Consider the following 22,506-nt stretch of genomic DNA (forward strand, 5'->3'; position numbering starts at 1 on the left):
CCATCTTGTATTTGTCTTTGGGCACTTGTTTATTTACTCGGATGATGAGTCAAAACCCCTAATTCAGGCATTTTGCAGTTCTGATCGTTCTGGATGTTGTTCAGATGTATACTGTGGCCATTCAGTTGCACAGCTACCATTTCATTTACTGTGGCTTCAGTAAGATTGCATAACAGCAGCAACATACCCTTGACAAATTCTAATAAAAATATTGCGATGTCATTTTCATGACTGTTGCCACCATCCAAGCTGATTGGAGTTTCAGATTTTATACTGTCTACTCTATATAGATGGGTAAGTTAAAGGCTATGTATTGAAATGTCCTTTTTATGACCCTGGACTTGATGTAATGAAATAAAGCTGAGCTTCTGCTTAAAAACAAAGCAGCAACAAAAACTTGCCCTGTGAGTTCAAAGCTTGAAGATGTATGTAACTGAAGTGGTCGTTGCACAACACTGTGCTTTTAAGATACACTTAAGATCTCATTCCCATTATCCATGAAGTAGGTTGGAGTATGGTAGTGTGACAGGATGGGTGCTATGCCATGGGAATTAATTGTATGTGGAATCTTAAATTAACTTAATTCAGTACTGCAAACACTCCATAGTATTATACTAAATCACCCAATTCTAACTTGGGGAAATAGTGCAGATCCTTTTATAATAGTAATTCACAAACTGGCTTCAGAACAGTATTTGCAAATAGATTATGTATGTTTCAGGTGGAAAACCAAGAAAATACCATAGGTGAACCTATGTACTTCTGTTCAGATTTATAGTCTTTTACTGTATGAGTGTGCCATCTAGAGTTTTAAACCCTTGTTAGTCTTTTTTTATTTTACCTACATCTCAAATAACTTGGTTGCATTCTAAAATTAAAAATGGTGGGAAGCTGTACTGTAGGATAGAATTACTTAGCGGTGCATAACATATTACCTCCAAGGTATTAAAAAACAACAGCGCAGTATTGTGCAGCAGGCATCTATGCTGCTGGAAAGTGTTGTATATAACATTTTATGCAGAGGCAACTTTTAACATAACAATGTCAGACTTGGGCATATAGTGTATCAGTTTCTCTGTAAGGAGGTTTGTTCTGTTTCTTGTTTTCAGTGTTTTGATGACAAATTTCGTCTTATTTGGCTGCTTAGAAGCTTCTAGTTTTTGCTACTGCTTAGCATCTTTTTGAAATTACTTTTTAGCACTCTGATCTGTGCTTCTATTTTGGCATAATTCCCACATAGTAGAGCTTACAAATTGACCTAGGAAATATTTCTGACAAATTTGTATTTACTTCAAAGATAAAATAAATTACTCCCATGAAGATGCATGGGCAGTCTTTGATAGAACTATTGAATTGCAGCACTGGAAATCTGGGGGGTTTTCTGTATTCAAATGAAAAAAAAAAAAAAAAATCCTATGTGTGCACGGGAAGTAACCGTATGAAATGCCCTGCACTCTCAGCAAGTAAAGGGTACAGAAGAGAAGCTGTGATATAATGTGATCTTTATAAAAGTAATTTTCCAGTTCTAGTAAATGATTTTGTAATATGTCACTGACGCTGTCTTGCATTAAAGAATAGGTTTTCAAAGAATGGGTTACTTAGTTAACAAATGAACTTGATTATGTTCTGTATTGTGCTCTGACAGTGACAAATGCTACACAAAAATATCAAGCACACAGTCTCCTTTTTGCAAAATAAAAGGCTATGTTTTCATATTGTTTCAGTTGACAGCAAAAACTTGAGACCTTTGCAATGCCAAACTGTGTAGTGATGACTTCTGTCTTTATTTTTTGCAGCCATATTTTGATAATAGGCTTGATAGGGAGAGGTTAGTGTTACCTGTTGAAGTAAAGGTCATTGAAGAGCCAGCAAAACCTCCGATTCTACCTTTGTAATCCTAGTTACTGGTGACTTCTTAGAAACCTTTTGTCCAAATGTTATACAGTTCATATTGTGTAGCTGCAAAAAGCTCATCTTGTTTAGAATATATCCCTAAATCTCTTCAGTGCCCAGAATATCTTGCTGTTGCTATTGGAAACTCTGTTATTAGTCAACGGAGGACTTCCTCTTGGCAGGGCTGTATTTGTGATGGCATCCATGTTTGCTAGTCACTGCGTTTACAGTGGAACTTGTATTTCAGCCAGCTTTAGAAGGGAGGGGAAAAGGAAAGCAAATTAAACTTGACTTACTGGCATGAATTTGTTAGCTTCTTGTTACTTGCACCCTCATCTTCCAAGAACACCAACTGTAGCTGTAGTCAGGTTTGCAATAATAATTCTTCTTCATGTAACTCAAGCACTTCCATATATTCAGCTCTAAAACCAGTACTCCATTAAAATCTAAACCATACGGATTCCAGTGAAGCAGTGCTATGCGACGTACGTGTATCCTGGTATGCAGGGAAAGGGCAGTTCTCCCACCCTCCCTCGAGTTGGTGTCAAGAGTGGAAGAGAGTTAGAACAGTTCTTGAATGTGTTTTTGTCCTGAAAACTAATACTGCTTAATATGTCTCGAAATATTGCTTATTACTTGCATTGCTCAGTGCATGAATAGAATTTTAGGACTAACTATTGCTTAACTACACATACATGAATCTACATGGAGAATAAAGTACTTGAAACTAGTCATTAGCCTTATCTGGAATGACTCTGTACCCGTATAGAGCTGTATCCTCTTGGTAGGCACCAGCTGGAAGTTTGATTCAACGCAGAGACTAGTTTTCAGAAATAAATGGTCATTAATCTACCTGCCTCTTAAAAAAACCCAGCCAAACAAACAAAGAAACAAGAACCCCCCCCAAACAAAACCAAACAAAAAAAAACACCCCCAAAAAACCCAAGCACCACCCCACAAAAACAATAAAAAAACCCCAAACAAACAAATCCAACCCCCCAAAACCCACCTCTGATAGAGGAAGTTGTTTTTCAGCTGTGGGATATGAAATGGAAAACCTTTATCAGTGGACTTCATACGTGAACTTATTTTGTTCTGTGATGAGGAAATCCCCTGTATAAGGCAGTGCAATCCTTTTAATGCTTGTCTGGAAGGAAGAAAGGCTGGAGGGAGCACAAAGGCCTGTTCAACCCCTATGCCATGGTAGGACTTCTGTGGCAAGTTGCGAAGAAAATGCCATTCATCTGCACCTAGGATCCCAGAGGTTAGTTAGCATTCCTGGTGAGCAGGCACCATTGCCACTGAAAAGGGCTAAGTAAGACTGGACCAGCACAGCCCAGAGCCTACAGAGCCGGTGCTCAGATACACGTGCTTAGAGACTCAACACAGCACGCGAGTCTTCACCCAGTTGTTGGCAGGGCTGCATGTTGGCATGAGGCTGCCTGCAGGTTTTTGCCCCTGCTAGGGACTGTCCTCTGTATTCTACTTTTCTCCCCTTGGCCTCTGCACAGCAGGAATCTTGCAGAAGATTCATGCTGCTGTGGTACCCTCCCAGTTTCACGGGAGCTGGCTGTGGAGGTGAGGGTACGGATGGGTCAGTTTGCTGGATTGATCCTGGATCTGTGCAGGTTTTGCACATTCTTAGCTTCAGTGCACTCAATTACCAGTGCACACCTAAAGGTCAGTGTGTGAGCCTTTGCCTTGGACTGAAAGGACATCAGACAACAGACCTGTCCTGTTAAACATCTGCAGCCTGCTTAGCTCCTTTGTGGGTGCTTGACAAAGAATGTAAGAGGGTGGATTTTATCCATGCTGAGCGACGTGCAAATGTGTAGAAAGATCTATTACTGATGGTGTCATGGTGACTGCAGTTCAGTTCTTGCAGTCAGTGGGCCTTTTTTCGTGTGCGTAAGAGCATGGAGTGAATCACTTAGGGAAAACACTTCCAGATGGGAGGCCCTTAATCCAAGGTCAAAGGGAGGGCTGGAGGGAGGAAGAGCCATCTTTTCAGCTTGTGTGAGTCAGCATAGGTCCAGTAGTTCTCTTCCCTGCAGAAGGTGACAAAATACACTGTGCTTTTGCATTGCATAAATAACGAGAAGTGTAAGGCTGTCTTTAAAAAAAAAAAAAAGTGCAAAAATGTTTTTCTCCTCGACCCTATGTGTTTTAACTGCTTTCAGTGTGACCTTGTTGATGTTAGGGTTCCTCATGCTGTTCAGCTAGCACGTAGGCATCTGCCTCAGGGCTACCAGTGGAGAAAGACACATTTAGAGTGACTGCTCACTTGGGAAAAGTCCCTGATGGGCTTCCGTCATGGCAGGTCACGACCTATTTGCATCGTCAGTAGAAGCGCTACTTGTCCCACAGACGGGGCTTGCATGAGTAAGATTCCTCTTGGGATCAAGGCTAGTTTTCCCCAAAGAATGAAGGATCTTTTCCCAAATTTATACAGTTTTTCTGCAGCAAGCTTCTAGGTTTTGGACATGATGTTTGGAAGTGAAACTTTAAACCAGGCAGATGTAATCCTCCTGGGAAGAGACTGCAAAAATCAACACTGAGGCAGTTTCAAAAAAGTGAGCAGCAAGTAAAATTAGCCATTACCTCTGTTTCTTTAGGTAATTGAGCTTGACACAGTGGTGTGTCTGACAAGTTGCTTTGTGTTTTTTATTGCACTAAATACAGATATGACACTCAAAGCTGTCACTGGCCGTCTGAGAATATTTGTTTCAGTTCAGACTTTGGAAATCGAGTAAATGTGGATAGATCACGATGTGGGCAGCAGCGTAAGAAAACTACCCAGTAGAACAGTATCTCTTTCCCTGGAAAGCTGCTGCAGTTTATTCTGTTTAAGTTAGAATCAAGAATGTAAACCATGAAAAATTATTAACAGGTCTATTAAAAGTCAGTAGCTGCTGCGTCCTTTTAATTTGGTAGTCAACCTTGTTATTCCTTTTTTTTATTGAATGATTATTGTGCAGGCTGCTTGGGCATTATTAGCAGGCTTTATTGTAAGCTGGAAATATGTTTGAAAGATTCAAAGGGAGGATGAAAATTCTGAAAAACCTACAAAAACCTTGGTCTTGCTGACTGCAAATTGAGATAAATTGTGTATGAAATGAACACGGAATTTCTGCTTTAAACATATCAATAATATTTAGTGACTTGTAACAATATTGTAATTGTAGCCATGCCAAGCTTTTTGATCAAAACTTCCCAGAAATGTGATGTCATTATGGAGCCAAAAGCTCTAATAAGCTTTTAAGTAAACTTTGATTAAGTTAAGTGTAGGCACTGCCCAGACCGAGAAAGGAGCCTTTGCTAATACAGATAATTTTCTCCTCTTGGGAAGCTCCCATATTCAGGTAATTTTGAGCCTGATTAGCCATATGAAAGAAACAGCTACACCTATTATCAGAGTAGTTTCAAGGAATATCAAGGCTTTTCCACGTACAAACCATCTTCTCAGTAAAGCAGAGATGTAGATGCGGTCATTTGGGAGCAACTTGAGAGCAAATCGATAAAGTGATACCGTCACTTTGGGAGGGAATTGGATGAAGAAGCCTAGCAAGAGATTTATGTCTGTTTTTCCCTAGGCCCTTTTCTTAATGTAAAGTTTGCTGAAGAAAAAGCCCTCTGCAAAGAAAGTTCATTTAGGCTGGCTAATATCTGTGTTTCAGCTGTATAACTGCGTAACAGAAAGTGCATTTTTCGGGGTAGGAGCCTGACAGGCTGGTGGGTGGCTGAGGTTAGTGCAAGGAGCAGTGTCTTACGCAGGTTCCAGGTTGAGAGCACCTGGGCCTTCTGTGCCAGGGCGGCAGGGCCTGCTACCCGGCTCTAGCATCTGTCTTTAGGACAAGAACAGCCTTTCTCGTGTCCTTTCAATGCCCAGCTGTCATATGCTGTCTGCTGAAGGCCTGTATAATACGCATAGTGCTTTTTAAAAAATTCCAATGATTTGCCATTTCAGAGCGGATCAATGATCCAGTTTATTCCCTCCAGCTCTAGCCAGCGTTCATACAAATATTTTGTTTAAAATGAGCTCCTGGACCCTATTCCTGGATTGCTATTTAGGCAACAAAATAAGGAATGGTATTCTCCAAGTCATCGGCTCCCATTTGGCCTTGCTGGCACTTTTTTGATTCCAATTTTTTTTTTGAAAATCAAACCACATATTTAAGTGCTTAAGTGCTTAGACATGGATTCGATTCTTAAATTTAGGCACTGACTTTTTTCCTTTTCTTTTGTGTCCTTCATTTGCCAGACTCCGAAGTGGAAGCAGAATAGATAGTTTTCTCAATCGCCCTGGCTATGTATTTGTAAGCGGTTGAGAAGTGCCTTTTCATATATGGTCATCTATGTGTAAAATCATTGGAAGAAAGCAACAAAAGTGACTGCTGACTAATGCGGAAAGAACAATATTTTAAACAAAATTAATGCAAGAAAGGCTGCAGAGGCTGGAAACGGTAGAAGTTAGTAAGGTAAAAGGTCTACCTGAAATAGAGAACATGTAACAAAGCCTGTGCTCTGCTGGGCTCTGGAGCCACTTGGTCTTTTTTCCTTCATGCTCCATCCATTCCTGCAGTCTCTTGCCTCTTACCTCCCACCAGTTACATCTTTTGTGGTGGTTCTTTGGGGCAAGGTTTCTGTCCGTATGCTGTGGCCGACCATGACACACATGAGAACTGAGGGATGACGTCCGGTCACGCCGGGGTGGTGGTTTTTCTGTTGTTTTGTCCCGTTTCCTTTTCAATGATTGTTGAGAACTGCGGGTGTGTTCTTTGGCAGTGAACAAAAAATACCAGAAGGCTGCCAGATATTGGGTACGTTCACTTATTTCTGATCACTTCAGGTAAATGAAGCAGAGGAATCACAGGTGTCAGGAGGATGTCCGTCTGCTGTCAGGTCCCCAGTGATCTGAAGACAGCTGTGGAAGCAACAATTCAGTGCCACCGTGGGGATGGGAGGGAGGGGAGCATAAACACCCTGAATGAAGACGACTGTTTAAATGGGAAGTGATATTACTGGGGACTGGCCAGAATGCAAGAATTTAGTTTTACAATAAAATTGGGTTTGACTTCTGGTTTTGTTCCATGGTAGAAAAAAACAGAATCCTTTTCACTGCTGAAAAAGCCATACCCACAAGGTTGACTCCACATTGGATTACCGGTAACCTAATGACCGAGTAATTTCCCTGGGTTGTAGGAGATGGAGGTTTCTGTTGTCTACCTGATTAAGAGAGAGACTTTCAACTTGAGTTTCTCGTATTCCCGGCAAGTGACCCAACCATTATGTTGCTGAGTCAGTCTCTGGCCTGTGGACAGTTGGAAAAATGGGAGAACTCCATAGGAGAGATTGGCCAATCAGCTTTATAGGTTGGGTTTCTCTCTTAATAAAATTCCCTAAAATAAACCCAACCCTGAGAAAGCTCCAGTGAAACAAATGCTTTTTGGTGGAAAGCATCTGGCTTTTATGGGTCCTAATGACTACACTATTACTTGCAATCTTTCACAACCGGGACATGGACTTTACCATTTATTTAATATACAGTGGCTCAGAGGCATTAAAAATAATCAAGTAACTTGCATCTTTTTCGCTAACAAATCTGGAACTTTACAGGGAAAGGAAAACATGAATCTGCTCTCGGTGCTTGCTTCCTTTCTTTGCTTGCTAATGCGCTTTGTGTTGTATGGATGTGAATGGTTTCTCTGAGCTTTGAGGCAGCTCAGGACAGCAGGCAATGCAGGCAGCTGCACAAAATAGGCAATTTTATGGAGCTTTGCCTGTGTCTGAAAAGGTGAAGGTGAGCTGTTTGAGCAGCCTGTCTGCCTTCTCTGTGCCCAGCTTTCTGTTCCAACAGAATCTAGCGAGGGAAAGGTCAGGGTTCACCTGTGGGTTTGGGCAGCTCTGTTCCCTATAGCCTTCCGCCTTCTCCTTTCTGGGGAGTGAAGGAGAGAGCCCCAGGTGAAAATCTGAGAGAAGGCAGTACAGACTCAGCTACCCACAGGGACCAAATTCAGCCGAGGCTCCTCAAGTGCAGATAAACCAGGAGAAGAAACTTCTGAAATCCTCGCTGTCTCTGCAGAGCCCGGGTCCCAGCTTTATCCACTGATGGTTGTCCAAGAAAGTCATTGCACACGTGGACATTTGCAGGGGGAGGCTGCAGCTCAGGTAACGGCTGTGAAAAAGGAGAAGCCAGGCAGTAAGTTAGCCTGGCAAAGATTTCTTTTTAGGGAGGAACATAGAGAAAAAACTTAACAAAACTATTTTGGTGCTTCTGATAAGTTCTGTATTGTGTAAACAATATATGGAAAATAACTTCTAAGAAATGTAAAGGAAGAGAAAGGTGAGAAGAGAGATAGGCCAACCTAAATAGTCTTGCTTCTCTTGGCAGTTTGAAAGGAGAAGAAACCTTGCTTAGACACTTCACCTTTCCTTCATGGAGAACTTCATGTATCAGCAAGCTACTGAAGTGATAACTGAGATTGAATAAAGTGGATTATCTTTCAGACATACAGATGCATCTTCATTTCTTTACAATCAATTAACTTACCATGTTGCTTGGCTCAGAGGACAAATGATGTAACTTGTGCTGGTAAGGAAGACACATGCCATTTCAGCAGAGACAGATCTTAAAACGTTAGTTTATTTTTCTTACCTGCCTAAGGTCGGTGGATTTTGGTTTTTGTATATGATTTTAGCGGGGTCTAGTAGATCGGGTTCCTTATTATGCTGATCTTTCTGTAAAAGACACCTGTAAATACTGATCTTTGTGTTGTTAGTAGCATGTCTTATCTCCGGAGTCACGCAGTCTGTGGGGTTATTCCTCCCCCCCTTAAGTATATGTGTAAAATCTCTCTGATGAAATCTGTATGCAGAAAATAGGTAAGTTTGCTGGAAATTATATTTGATTAATTATTTTTCCCCTTGTAGAGTGGAAGGGGAGTTAATCTGTTACAATGAGAGAAAGCTTGCTAAAATATGGGCAATGGTACAGTTTTGTGACTAGCATGAAGCAGCCTGCCACTTTGTGAGTATTGTTATTGACTTGGCTCTGCAACATGATGCAATTCAGTAATTTAGGATTTTTCTGCTTCAGATTTCTCAAACATAAAATAGGATCAATGGAATCTGTTGTACCCCCAAAATCACTGCTTGTAGGTGTCGCATGAAATTAATACAGTGCTTATGAGTTCATCTTGCTTAACTTCATAAATATCGCGTTACTAGTTGGCTGATCAACCAGCTACATCTGTCTGGTGAAAGAAGTAATTTCTGTGTCCAGTCATTTCTTACAGGTAACAAGAAATTTATGTCATGTGGGTCACTCCAGTCAGTGCTTCGCGTCACAGGGAAGTGTAGGGTAAATTTGGCAGAATTCATGTACATTTTATACAGGCTCCAGATGTTTTAAGCATTCTATGCATTCATTTTAAAAAATGGTCTTCTAATATTTGAGGTGGTTATTAATTTTTTTGCTCAAAGGGAACTTTAGTATGAATAGTTGATGGATATAAGATAGCATGTCTTGCTAACTAAAATGTTCATTAATTATTTGTGGTTTATTTTCTATACGTGTCAAGAGCTTTTGATCCTGTAGTCTTCACTGAGCTTATAATCTGCCATTTAGAGTAGCAAAAGAAATGTAATCGAAATACTTTGTATGCAGAATTTTTACATGATCAACTGCAAATTGATAGATCACACAGTAAAGGAATTTGGAATAAAGTAAGGTGCTTGAAGGAAAAAAGGAGAAGTGGTTCTGAATGTTAGAGTGGTCACAGCTAATCACGAGATGAATTATTCTGTATACTGAGAGTTGGATTCAGCTCTGATTTAACTCAGCAGGAGGTTTTATTTTGATCTAAACGTGACCTTGGTGTTGTGAATTTTAGGTCAATGATTATATTCCATTAAAATAATAATTTGTATTTTATAAATCACTTTTAGACCATTTTCATTTATAACCATAGTTTTTCTCTATATTGAAAGTGCTGTATTGCCCAGTACCTTGCAATGAATCAGACACATAACAATTCAAGTATTCGAAGTGCATGACAAAATAAGAAACTGATTTAAAATTTTCTCTTATTTTTAAACTATTTTTCCATCACAAGTCTGGAAAGTAAGTGACTGAATTTTTTTAATTATCATTAGGCAGCTCTGGCACAATTTATGTTAAGAGGTTTTGGCCTGTTTATGTGTGCTGGAATTTGCCAAAATTAGTAATGTGATATTCCATCTTTAGCAAGCCTATAGAGCAATAAATAATGACACATGACTGTATGTGAGTGTTGTTAGTTTAATTTTTTTTGTGGTGTTCATGAAATGCAACGATCTTCCAACCCAAATTCTGCAGTATTAGGCAGCAAGTTGTACTCTGAACTAAACCAGATGCTGATCAGCTCTGTTCCTATTATCGACTTGGGGCAGAGATGGTAACCAGACCTTATTTGCAATGTTAACATTTGGAACAGATTAACAGCAGTTAGGCTGAAATGAGAAACCTCCACTTTACTGAAAAGGTTCAAAACATGTAATGCTGTAAAAATCAGGACGTCTGTAGTATGTTAGATAGGAATAAGTAAGTTAACTGTAGGCCACACTTTCCCCTTTGCAGGATGTGTTGTTTCCAGTTTATGAGTGGCTCTTTGAAAGGACATGTTTATGAGGTATAGTCAGGTTTAAGTCCTGATAAACCATCTACTTGATGGGGTATAGTATATCCAAACTTGCTGTGCTTGTTCATTGTGAGAGAGCCCTCCCCAGAGCCAAGCTGTACAGAAGATTTTTGTCTGGGAGACAAAACCCACACGTGCTTGTGAAGCTCGGAGACCCAGGATGCTTCTGAATGCCAGCCTTCTGCTACATTCAAAAGCAAACCCAAAGAGGAACATGCCCCAAAGGTGCCCAGCGGAGTACGTGGAACACGTGGTGCCGTATGCTGCACGCTGGCCTGGAGATGTTTTTCTGTGCCTGCTCACGGTGTCTCAGAGGATTCTCTGGGAGCTGGAGGGGTTCGACAGGAGTGTAGCGAAGGACCAATGCTTCTTCGGCTAAAACTGGGCTAAGCCTCATTGCCTATTTGTGAAGGTTGTACAGTTACGGCTGCAACTATAAACTTCTACAGTGCATTATTTCTGGTGCTGTATTACCTTCCTCCTCCTATCCTGTGCTTTTTTATTGGGAATATTGCTTTAGCAGGAATTTAATAGCGGGCTTCAGGTCTAAGGAGAGTCTTTCTGCAAAAGTCAGTCAGAGATGTTGCTGGGTTCTCATTGTGTCACCTGCTGCATGGTCTTCCCATGTGACTAGTTTGAAAACATGGTATTCAAGTTTGCAGAGAGTAAAAGCCCTTTGAAAACTTACATGCAAGGCTTCTGTTTAAATGTAGTGATTAACCACTGTAAGTACGGATGTTGAGAGAGATGAAGCTAGGACATCAGTTACCCTGGTCATCTGGTGAAATTGTTCATAGAGTAGCCAGGTCAGCCAGCGAAATCGCCAACCACAGCTGCGCACACGCAGAAGTGCGCTGGGAAAAGAGCCAGCAGCGAGGTGCTTCGGTCATGGGTGGGGGCTGTAGTGGCAATGCTGAGCGCTCGCCACGGTAAACTAAATGAGAAATTAAACCTAATCCGCTGTAATTACATTGGGTAAACTACCGCATGGATTTCAGTTCAGTTTATGTTGACTTGAAACAGGTTTTGGTTAAGCGCACCGTGTGGCTGGAGGTATGCACTGGAGCAGTAGCTGTGGTTCAGCTGTGACTTGAGTTGTGAGTTTAAGTTTCTACAGGTGAAAGTTACAATCCTTCTTACAGGGAGTAGCAAAAGCCACTCCTGTCTTTTGGGAAGGAGCAAATTTGTAATGACAGGGACCCTCCCCTGTACTGCTCTGGCCAGGTGACCAGCCAGGAGGGACGGGTTTGGCCTTCTGTGTAGGATGGTGAGAGGAGCCAAGGTGTGGCCAGGCAGAGCGAGGACAGCACTGGGATGAGAAGCACTGTCAGGAAGGTAGCTAGAAAAACACCAAGAAATGGAAACAATTACTCCATGCAAGCTGGTTAGAGATATGATCTGAATTGTCTCTAACCACGGACAGCAAATGAAGGGATCCTGGAAGCATGGGACGATTGCCAGTCTGTAACGCTATGTCCACATGTGGCAGGTACACGCTGGCGTACACTTTGACCCATGCTACCGAGAGCCCAGGGTTTTGCTCCCGATGTTCAGTCACAAAAAAGCATTGCCTCCTATCTTGGGCTTGCTTGTGTCCACCCAGGGCGGATGTGAGGCAAGTTCAGGTTTGTGAGCGGGTTCAGTCATGCCTTGGAGGTATTCTGTAAAGGTATGCTGGGTTTCCCTCCAGTAGCCCACAGCTGCATCTTGCAGCTCCTGAGTGAATCCACTTATAGGTCACCCAGGGGTGTGGTTTTATGTCATTATTTTTACTCTTTCCAAAATTTATTATAGAAACTATGACTGCCTTTTTCTTGACCTTCAAGGTATTTGGGCCTTATGAAAACTGATCAAGGTTTTCTTGAATTACAGGTCAGTGTGAAGCCACCCCTGGCCGTGGTGTTACTTAGAAGCTGGTCTGAATTTCAGGTTGTAGCTGGACCTCTTCCATGCTCCCTATATTTCAAATCAGGAAGAATATTTTCAGATGGAGAAGAAAAGCTGTGAATACTTTGCAAGTAATAGTATTTTCCATGTAAAAGTGAAAAAGTAATGAAATAAGCTGTCAGTATTTTAAAGCCTGACCTTTTAGCTGGTGTATATGGGGAGCTCAAAGGAGGGATGAATTTTGCCCCCCAGGTAAGATGCCATCGCAGAGGAAGCTTGGAGGGAAGCAGCTTAGGGCACTGGCACTGCAGAAACAGGCAGGCAGGTGGCTCTGAGGTACGGTAGACGTAGCCATCTCTGCTTAAAGAAGATTTTGACCTGAGTCTGAATTTAGAGTATCCAGCCTAAGTGCACAGTGTAAGGTGGGGAAGCAAGAACATAATGTTAGCAAATAACCTGCGGCTCAGCATGCCACTATGATGTGCCTGTGGTGTTAATATCTCTACACTGAAATGGCTACAACCATTTCATATAGCAGGAGCATTGCTTCAAGCGAGTGAGGCAGCGTTTTGAAGAGAAAGCTTGAAGTGACACTGTTGCACAGCAAGTTTTGTTTTCCTAGTCTTTCACCTTACCAGTCCTTCACCTCTCTACATTTCTTTCTCTCTTAGACAGACAGTGGGTATAAGGCAGCGCTGCTTGGCTGTCATTTCAGCATCTGCTGGACCAGTTACCAAGTCTCATTCTTTGATAGTGAAACTTTTGCTCATCCTTTACCCTGGTCACTTGAAAAGTTTTGCTGGGCAGTGGCATATTTCCATAGGCAATCTTCTGCTCTGAAGACAAAATCATACTATTTCTAAGCTCTTGCATTTTAACTTCTCCCTGCTTTACCTTTGCAATGAGCATTCCTATTGTAAAGAGTTACTTAACCCTTTTTAAGCCCTTTTTAATATAAACCATTGCCGTTAAAGGTCTACTTTGCCTATCGTAAGAAATCTGTCATATTGGAATTAGTGACTGAGTTTTAAATATGGAGTTGATACGCTGTAAAATCTCAGTCACAGTTTGCAATAGATTTAGATTTAAAATGAGCAAAAATGTAATTGCGGGATAAAAATTGGCAATGTTCGCAGCCTAGGAATTATGTTTCAGACTTTGGAAGGAAAATGGCTTGGCTTATTTTTTTCCACTTTCAGGAACACTATTATTTGCTGACTTAATGGTTTCAGATGCTGTTAAATGAAAAAAATATTTCTGGAATAAGTGTATTTTGCAGGTGCTTTGTCCTGGGGTGTCTCTCGAAGTTTTACAGTATGGCTATTTGTGAAAGCAACAGGTCACAAACCTTCATAAAGTGGCTTCCAGCCAGCCAGGAGTGAGGAGCCGTGGTTGCTGGTGTGCATGTGTACAGCTGCCCTCATGGGGTGTCACCGGCCAGCCCAGCCCAGCATTTAGCCTTGCTGGGTGGGTGGCTGCAGCAGGTGACAGCAAACAGTGATTCCTTTGGAAAAAAATGCGTTGTATTGCATGCAAAGAAGAAGAAAAAGGATTCAGCTCTTATAGTCTCAAGGGCTACTAATGACTCGGCACGTTGCATATATGCAGCCCAATCTTAACTGAAGTATTGAATGGACTTGTTTACCACAACTGGAACTTAGCTGGGCGCCCAAACCAGTGGTTAGCTGCGAGAGGTTTGCTCTCAGCAGGAGGAGCCCATGGGCCTCTCAGGTGATAAGACAGAATGTTTTACATATCACAGGATTTATTAAAAAAAAAAAAAGCTGTTATTTTATGTATATATAACAATATATTATCCTTACTGTCTCAGGCATGCATTTGGGTCAGCTATGAGCTTCATTAAAAAGAAAAAGCATCTTTTTCATTGTGATTCTAATGAGGAGTTTCCTATTAATTAGATTAATTAATTAAATTAATCTTTTTTCCTCTCCCTCCGAATGAGGAGGCAGAGCCCTCAGTGTGAGCCGCGCTGCCCTACCTCCACCTCCCCGAGAGCCCACTCTCCACGCTGTGCTTGCACATTGACTCACAGCAATGAAATGTCTGAAATGCTGAAATTCAGTGGAGTGAGACCTCCTCCGTCAGAGAGCACCAGCAGTTTTCCTGTCACTCCAAAATGGCCAGAGACCCAGTCCTGGTACAGACAAGGCAAATTTGATCAATAGACATTTCAACTGCTTCTGTTAAAAAAACCCCAACCTACCACTTCATTGCGTGCTCTGCGGTTTCAGTGCATGTAGCTGCGAGGTGGAAGTTACCTTGGAAAGCTGAGGTCTAGGCTATCCCTTACCACAGCATAGGTCCTGTAGTTGCTCCCAGGAACAACCAGCTCTCCTTGAGGAATGGTAAAACTGACTGTACATACATCTGAAATGACCCAAATACATAACTTATTTTATAAACAGTCTGTGATTTTAGTGACATGATTGCTTTTCTGCCTTTTACTTGTGTCGGCAAAAATAAATTACATTTTTTTCTGCCCAAATATTTTTTTCTTAACAAAAATTTGCATTTCAAATGACAGAAAATTGTTTTTGATGTTTTTGTTGAAATCATGAAAATGTCATTTGCTTGAGTTTTTAAAAAAAAAAAGTTCTGACTTGTGCTCAAACACATTAGTTCTTCAGTTTCTTAGATGAATCTCTTTTCTTCCCTCCACCTCTTTCCAAGTGGAGAAGCCTTTTTAGGCAATTTTCCTTATGCCAGTTAAGATGCTCTTTCCTGCCTACACAGTATCATTGCAGTAAAGCTCAGGGGCACTGAATCGCTAACATGCTGTGTGGACATATGTCATGATACGTGACCTGTCCCAGGGGCATTTCTATTTAAGACAGCATTCAACAGGGAAATGCCACAAAGATTTGGAGAGAGGAAAGGAGAGCAGGCTGACAGTGCTAAACACACAAGTGGGCATTGGCCGTTGTTTCCAAGAGTGATTATAATCACTTGGGAGCTGTTTTGCTTTTGTTTTTAGAAAATGCACAGATATGAATTTTGGCACTGGAGTTGGCCAGAAACAGGCAGTGATAAACTTTAGCCTCCACTGCCTTCCTTCCATCATTGAGAGCCTTCCCCACCATACCATACATGCCCAGGGCAGGGGTTGGGAGAGCATCTCTTTTCCCCTGGCTTTTGCTCTAATCTATGGGAAGGCAATTTTATGGATTCACAGGAGAAAGCACTGTCATGTTTAAACACTAGTATGGAGAAAAGTACAGGGACAACTTGTTGCAGACATTGCTTGTACATTATGACTTACAGCAGAGCCTTTCTTACCTGAAAACTTGGAGTGAAAAATATAACTGTTTAAATTCAGCAAGGGCTAGATTGATGTATATCAGCTCTTCATACCATGTTAACAGTTTCTGAAGTCATCTATGTATTTTCTGTGTTGGTAACATCCTGGGGCTGGACCAAGGTTGGTTTTTTTTTCAACTTGTTAAACATGAAAGGGAGGCAGGAGAAATGCTAGTCAAAGATGAAGCTTTTAGAAGTATTTCTCATTCACTTGATGTAAAATAAATTCTTTATAGCGTAACTGGAATGTCTTTGCACATATTCCAGGATGGTTGTACCCAGCTTTGAGACGAGAACAGTGCCGTTCCAAATAACATATAATTAACTTGCTGCCAACTTTTCGTATAGCCTTTAGTCAGAGATGTATGTCATTTCTATTTTACAGCTGTCCAGACACACTTTTAAAAAGCCTAAGCCCTATACACCAGATGTTACTTAGTCCGGTGTGGTCTACCTTGGACCCATTCCAAACCTGCCTGCATATAATTTTCAAGTCCCAGCAGCCCTGCAGTGCTAGAAGATAAAAACTGACCATAACTATACGTTTTCATATTACTCAGAGCTCAGTTTAATTATCTGAAACACTACCAGATAAATAGTTCAATCAGAAGAATTCCACCTTAACGTTAACTACTACCACATACATTTTTTTCTAATTTGAGGCAGGTTTTGGGTTACTAGCTCTGAAGCCTGCAAAGTTCCAATCAATGATTAATATAGCTATCTAGAGAGGCTTTTTTTCTTAAATTGTGAATAATGGAGTGTGTTTATATGGCCTTATTGGTCAAGGCACTCCATGAATTTATATGATTTAGTTTTATGTACAGATGGGTGGGGTATGTGTGTGTGACTTGGACTTGATATTTTAAAATTTCATGCATTTAATTTTAGATAGGGTCACCTTCAGGAAAAACATGATTTACAGAGCTGCTAAGCAACCAGTGGTGCCGATGGTACCCTCTCAAGAAAGCGTGTTTTTTTCAGTCAGCAGCATTTAAGCGTTTGCTTATGGTCAAGTGAATGCTTTGGTGCTTCCCTGAAGAAGATGTCAGTAACCCAAAGATGGTTTTAAATCAGTGCATACGGTGACTGTAAAGTCTCTTTCAGAGACCCAGTTCTGACTGTAGTCTGGCTCTAAATATCTCTAAATAAAGAGATATTTAGGTTTCTAGCCCTCCTTGAATAGCTTTGTCATGAGACCTTACCCTGAAAGCATAAGGATTAGAAATACTCTGAAGTTATGTGGAGAGCCCCACTTTCTTTAAACAGCATTTTCAATGTATTATTATCTCATATTACAACTGTATTTTAATATTAAGAATATTAGAAAAGCAGTTTAATAGTTTGGTTATTTTGTAGTCATTGCTGATTTGCTTACTATTTCCCCTTATTGGTATATGAGTTTTCTGCATATATTGGCTGTGATAAATTTGTCTCATTTGTCTTTGATGAAATTTTTTATTTGCATTACAAAACTGTTCCTTTAGTTTTGGAGCAGAAATGTGTTCAGAGAAACAGCAAACCAAGGAAAATATTAGCGAGCATTTGTAAGAAGCAATGACTTATGCTCCAAATGTGTGATCGATGGAAGCAGAAGCCACTTGGTTATGGGTTCATTTTATCAGCACACAGAAGCAAGTTTAAGACCCATGTGACAAATTAGAACAAACAAACCAGTTTGACTTTGGATATTAAGTATTAACCGCTTTCCTTTTTTGAGCGATCTACAGTTTGGCTGTTACTTTCCTGAATGATGCATTACATTTCAAATCGTGGTACTTCAGAGTAAACCTAAATCAGATAAAACTGTTTAATGGAGGAAATAGATATGCGTGTCTCACTCTGTGAATAGCTGTTTTCCTTTTAAGATTTTTTAAATAGAAATCACAACAGTAATAAGAAATATTTCCAGTTAATGTATTCTATTTTATAGATTTATTTTAACTTAGGTTAATTAGACCCCTTGCTTCACACATTTCTCCTTTTTTATTTAGATTGCCTCCTGTTTCAGCTTTCTTTTCAACTTTCAATTTTGTGATGTCTTTCATAAGTCAGAACTACAGAGTATTGCAGATTTTTGCCCCCTTTTGCCTTGTGTTTTAAGAATACTTCCATTTGCCAAACTGTCTCCACAATTATGGCTGCAGCTTCTTGCTCCACTTTCTCACTGCTACATTTGAGCTCCTGCTAAAACTGAAAACTTCGGGGGAAATAAATCTAAGATGTCAGTGACTTAAAGCCCAGTGCTGTAAGTTTAAGATGTTTGCCTAATATCACATCACCGAAATGGAACAGATAAAGATGAAGTGTAAAGTATATGTAACGTGGCTTGCAGTTAAGTGCAGTAATTGGAGAATGCAGGCAGCAGATCTGGGAAGGTGATAAGGTAAGCAAAAGCTTCTTGGGAAAGGTAAACTGTCTGAAGAGCTGACAGTGATATGCACTGACTGGAAGGAACCCAAAATTGTTTTAGCCTTTAAGCATCCAACAGACATTGGAGTAATTGAGTAATCATACACTCTAGGTCCAGTATTCCTGTCACTGATACCCCATGCATCTCAGTTATTGGTGTAATTTAAATCTGATAGTCACATAATGGACCAAATTCTCCTCTCTACTTTTCATAAGTCGCCCTATTGGATTCAGTATGAAGAATGTTTGCTTAAGTGTGGTGAGCAGGATTTGTATCATGAGGCTTATTTTCTTTCTCAAAAATGGTATCCTCTGCTGTATGTACGGTACAGCACCACAGAAGACGGAATACTTATGCTAAAGGAAAATACCCTGAAGCATCATAGATTAGTTTAAATTCTCAAAAAGGTGCAAACTTTTCTGCTTCTTCCAGCGTTTAGGCGGTTTTCCTTAATGTTTATGCCAAAAGTTGTCCCCAAGTCTCTCTTACTTTTGGTGCCAGCGCTTTGAAAGCGTGTCAGATTCTGCATCGTAAAAGATGACACCTGCCCCTACACATTTCTCAGAATGACAGCTTCTACCTTTCCAGGGTCATTTGGGTCAGAAATTTTCATTAAAAAATATTTGAGTACATGCCACATACCTTGTCTGTTTATTCAATCTTAATATTCAACAAAACATTTCAATATTGCTAAGCAGCCAGATCAGAATAAGCTCATTGGAGCATGGGATCATCTTTTTGTTCTGGTTTTGTATATAGCACCTCATACACTGAGGCTCAGGGTGCATAGGCTATGCTGTGGTGCAGATAATAAATACTAATAATCAGGAGAGCTTTAAGGTGTGATTTTTGCAATGAGCATACAGCTTCAAGATGCAATCTGGCCCTAATTTTCCAGGTAAAACAGGGGCGGTGGGCTTGCTCAGATCTCCCTAGTACTAGGGTGATGGATTAATATGTATGAAGTACTATATAAGAGGTAAAATGGATCCAATCAGCCCCACAGCCCGCAGTGGGTGAAAAGTCAGGCCCACAGCTTAATGCAGAAAGTTGCCCCTTGCAGAATTTTTCCAACTAGTAGTGGGGGAGGCTTTTGGTAATATTGTTTCTATCACGTGAGTTAGTTAAGCTTGGGATTTGTTCAGGAGGTTTCTTTTGCAAACTCCCCCCACACACGTTTCCTTCCATCCTCTCCACTCCCCCCAGCAATAGGGACGCTTTCAGGTTGGCTCTAGTAAAGTAGCACTAGTCTGGTAAACTGAATTAGTCTTTACAATTTCTAGCAAACTAAACAAGACACGGCACTGCTGTGCGGTCAGTCACGCGGTGTAACTGGTAGCACACTTTCTAGCATGGTTTGGGCTGTGACCACCATAATTTCTCCATGGAAGGATGCCCATGGAAAGGGCATTCCCAACAGTCTGGGGAAGAAGACGGCCAAGAGACTGTTCCAAGAGGCAGCGTGGACGAGAGCACCCTCTTGGTGGAGGGACGGGGAGGGTACAGCTGCGTGGACATGAGCTGTGCTGTGCAAAGCCAGAAAACCATCTGGCACATTTTATGTAATAAAATAGCAACAAGTAAGTGTGCATCTGGTGAAGGGGGACAAAAAATTGTTCGCTGGTTGTAACGCGGCTCTGTTCACTGAGGGTCTGTATGTATCTGAGATATCTTGCCCCCTTTATACTAGGAAGCGGCATACCAGCCTACCAGCCTCTAACCCTCCCCTCCGTCATTGTTCCTGCAGATAGCAGCACCACGTGTCTGTCATTCCACCTAACTTGACACATCACCTTCCCACATCTTTCAAAGTTTTCACACCTGGAAAGAGGAGTGAGGTTGCAGGGAGAAAAACGGGTTGAAGTCTGCCTAGCATCTCTAAGACATGGCCTTTCCTATCTAACTGCCCAGCTAAAGCTCACCCTGTAGCTTTCATCGGCTCATGTCTCCATTTCTCTACACGCTTTTTCTAGTTTTGATAAATGCAGTCTTGCCCTTCACTTCCATTGAGCATATTGCTGCATCGGTCATCTTTCTGCCTTGTTGCTTTGACCGTGACACTTCTCTTTGTAATCCTTCCCTGGCTCCCTCTTTATCATTTCAAAAATAAGCACCTTTGTCTCAGTTCTTAAAACCTTTCAAAACTTTATCGTTGTCCTGCCTGTCGTTCAGTATAAAGGATTGACTCCAGCTTCCATTACCCACTCGGTGGTTGCAGATCTTCATTTTACCTGCTGCCTGTGGGAAACTAGACAAATATGAAGTGTCACTCACTATTGATAGCTCATATTCATTTATACTGTCTTACTGATCTATATCTAGTCATTGCCTTTTGTTTTAAATTTGATTGAAAAGCCGAGGTTTGCAAATATGTTTAAGCTTGTCAGAGCTATGAATTTTAATGGGACATATGAAGCTCAATGGTTTTTGTGAATTTGGGTTTAAATTCTTCTGGAGGAGAGATGATATATTTTTTTAAATGAGACAAGTCTAGGTGTTATTGTAGTACAAAGTATTTTTAAAAAATAATAGTATGTAGAAAAATGCCTGACCCTACTTCTTTCTGCAGGAACTATACCCTATCTTCTGCTGCCTCACAGTGTTTGTCTGTTTTCATATGTACTGTTACATTTTTATTGGTCTGGAATAAGCTCCTGACTACTATTCTGATTTCAAAGTAGGTGTTGATTCCAGCAGTTTCTCAAGATGGCTTTTTTTAAGTTAAAATCAAAACAGAATCTGATTCAAGGATATGACTAAGAGGAAATGGTACATATTCGTCCCTGTTTAATTCTGAACCCTGCTAGAAAAAATAAGTCTAAAGCCAGTCTCTCCCTAAAAATTTCTTTTAGAAAAAGTTACTTTAAAAAAAAAAATCAAGGTGATTTTCATGGCAAACAGTTTTCTTGCTGCTTGCTTTCTTCTTTTACAAACACACAATTAATTTCTTCAATGCAAATAATGAACCACAAATCATACGATATGTATGATCTTATTCTAAAAATGGATCCAGCTGCCTTAGAGATTTGTAAATGTTGGAATAATATATGAGATCGTCTTTCCCAGTGCCCCATAAAGGTTAGACTTTTCCATTGAGAGATGTCAGCTAAGGTGATTATGCTGTAAGCAGACTAAGCCTTGGGATTTCACAGCAGATCTCAAATGTATTTAGTAAGACTAATTAGCTCATTTTAAACAGAAATTTGCTATTTTGTTAAAAGAAGAGCACATTTATATTCTTTATAGAATTTCTATAGGACCAGTTCAAGGTAATTAAATGGAAAAACAATGTAATAAATTCTTGGAAACAATCCCCTATAAATATTGGTTTATCATTTGGCATTCTCCTCTCATTTCCACCGGATACCAGTGGGATTTGTATATCCGCTTCCTTTATGTTTCTAATTAAGAAACCATGTCAGATTTGTGGAAAACCTACACAGTCTGTCACTTTGACTGCTGAGGAACGGGCATGCTTCCCTGACCCCTATCCCCATCAATCTGAATAGATCCAATTTCATTGATTTATATCGAATAGAATTTCATTGGTGGCTACTGCATAAATCTGCAGTGACTTTCACATTTTGTTTCACCTAAACAATGATCGGGTGGAATGTGTCTGTTTAAAAGTGACCTTGCTCCAATTTTTGAACTTTAGCTTATAACAGGGGGAAAAAAGGTTTTAGTCGTTTTCATTCCCAAAAAGTCATAAAAGTCATCACTGAGTTTTGCAAGGTATTTGGTTCATTTAAACTTTTTCCCCCTCAAGTCTGACATTCTATCATGCTTAAAATGCAATTTATTCAGAAAGTGGCTTTAATAAATGTAAGATGACTAATTAGGATAGGGTTATTGCCACTTTTAAAAAGAATGTTTCTTTGTAAAAACATGCCTTGTGCCAGCACCACACAACTTACAAAGCCAAGTTGAAGTGCATTAAGAAGGTGAAGGCATTTTGTTTGCTTCCTTGCAAATGTTGAGATGAGCATTTTCCCTTCTTTGGGCCGGACTCGCAAGAGGCTCGGGGGCCAGAGGCAGGAGGGTTACGGGGCTGTAACGCTCCCTCTCTTGCTGACGATGCCTTGCACATTGCACTCCCATCCCCACCATGCGCTCGCACCCTTGGCTGGCACCCATAAATCAAACAGCCTGAGGGCAGGCACCACGGCTCGTCTTATGCCCATGTAGCTCAACTCTTTTCATCCCCCAGAGTGCTGCCTACTGGGAAAAGTCCCTGGCGCGTGTTGCCCCCGCAGTGTGCTCGGGCATTGCCTGGGCGAGTGCTGCCTGGGGTGAGAGCAGCCCAATAACTAAACA

This window comes from Haliaeetus albicilla, chromosome 3, assembly GCF_947461875.1.
Source record: "Haliaeetus albicilla chromosome 3, bHalAlb1.1, whole genome shotgun sequence".
NCBI lineage: Eukaryota > Metazoa > Chordata > Aves > Accipitriformes > Accipitridae > Haliaeetus > Haliaeetus albicilla.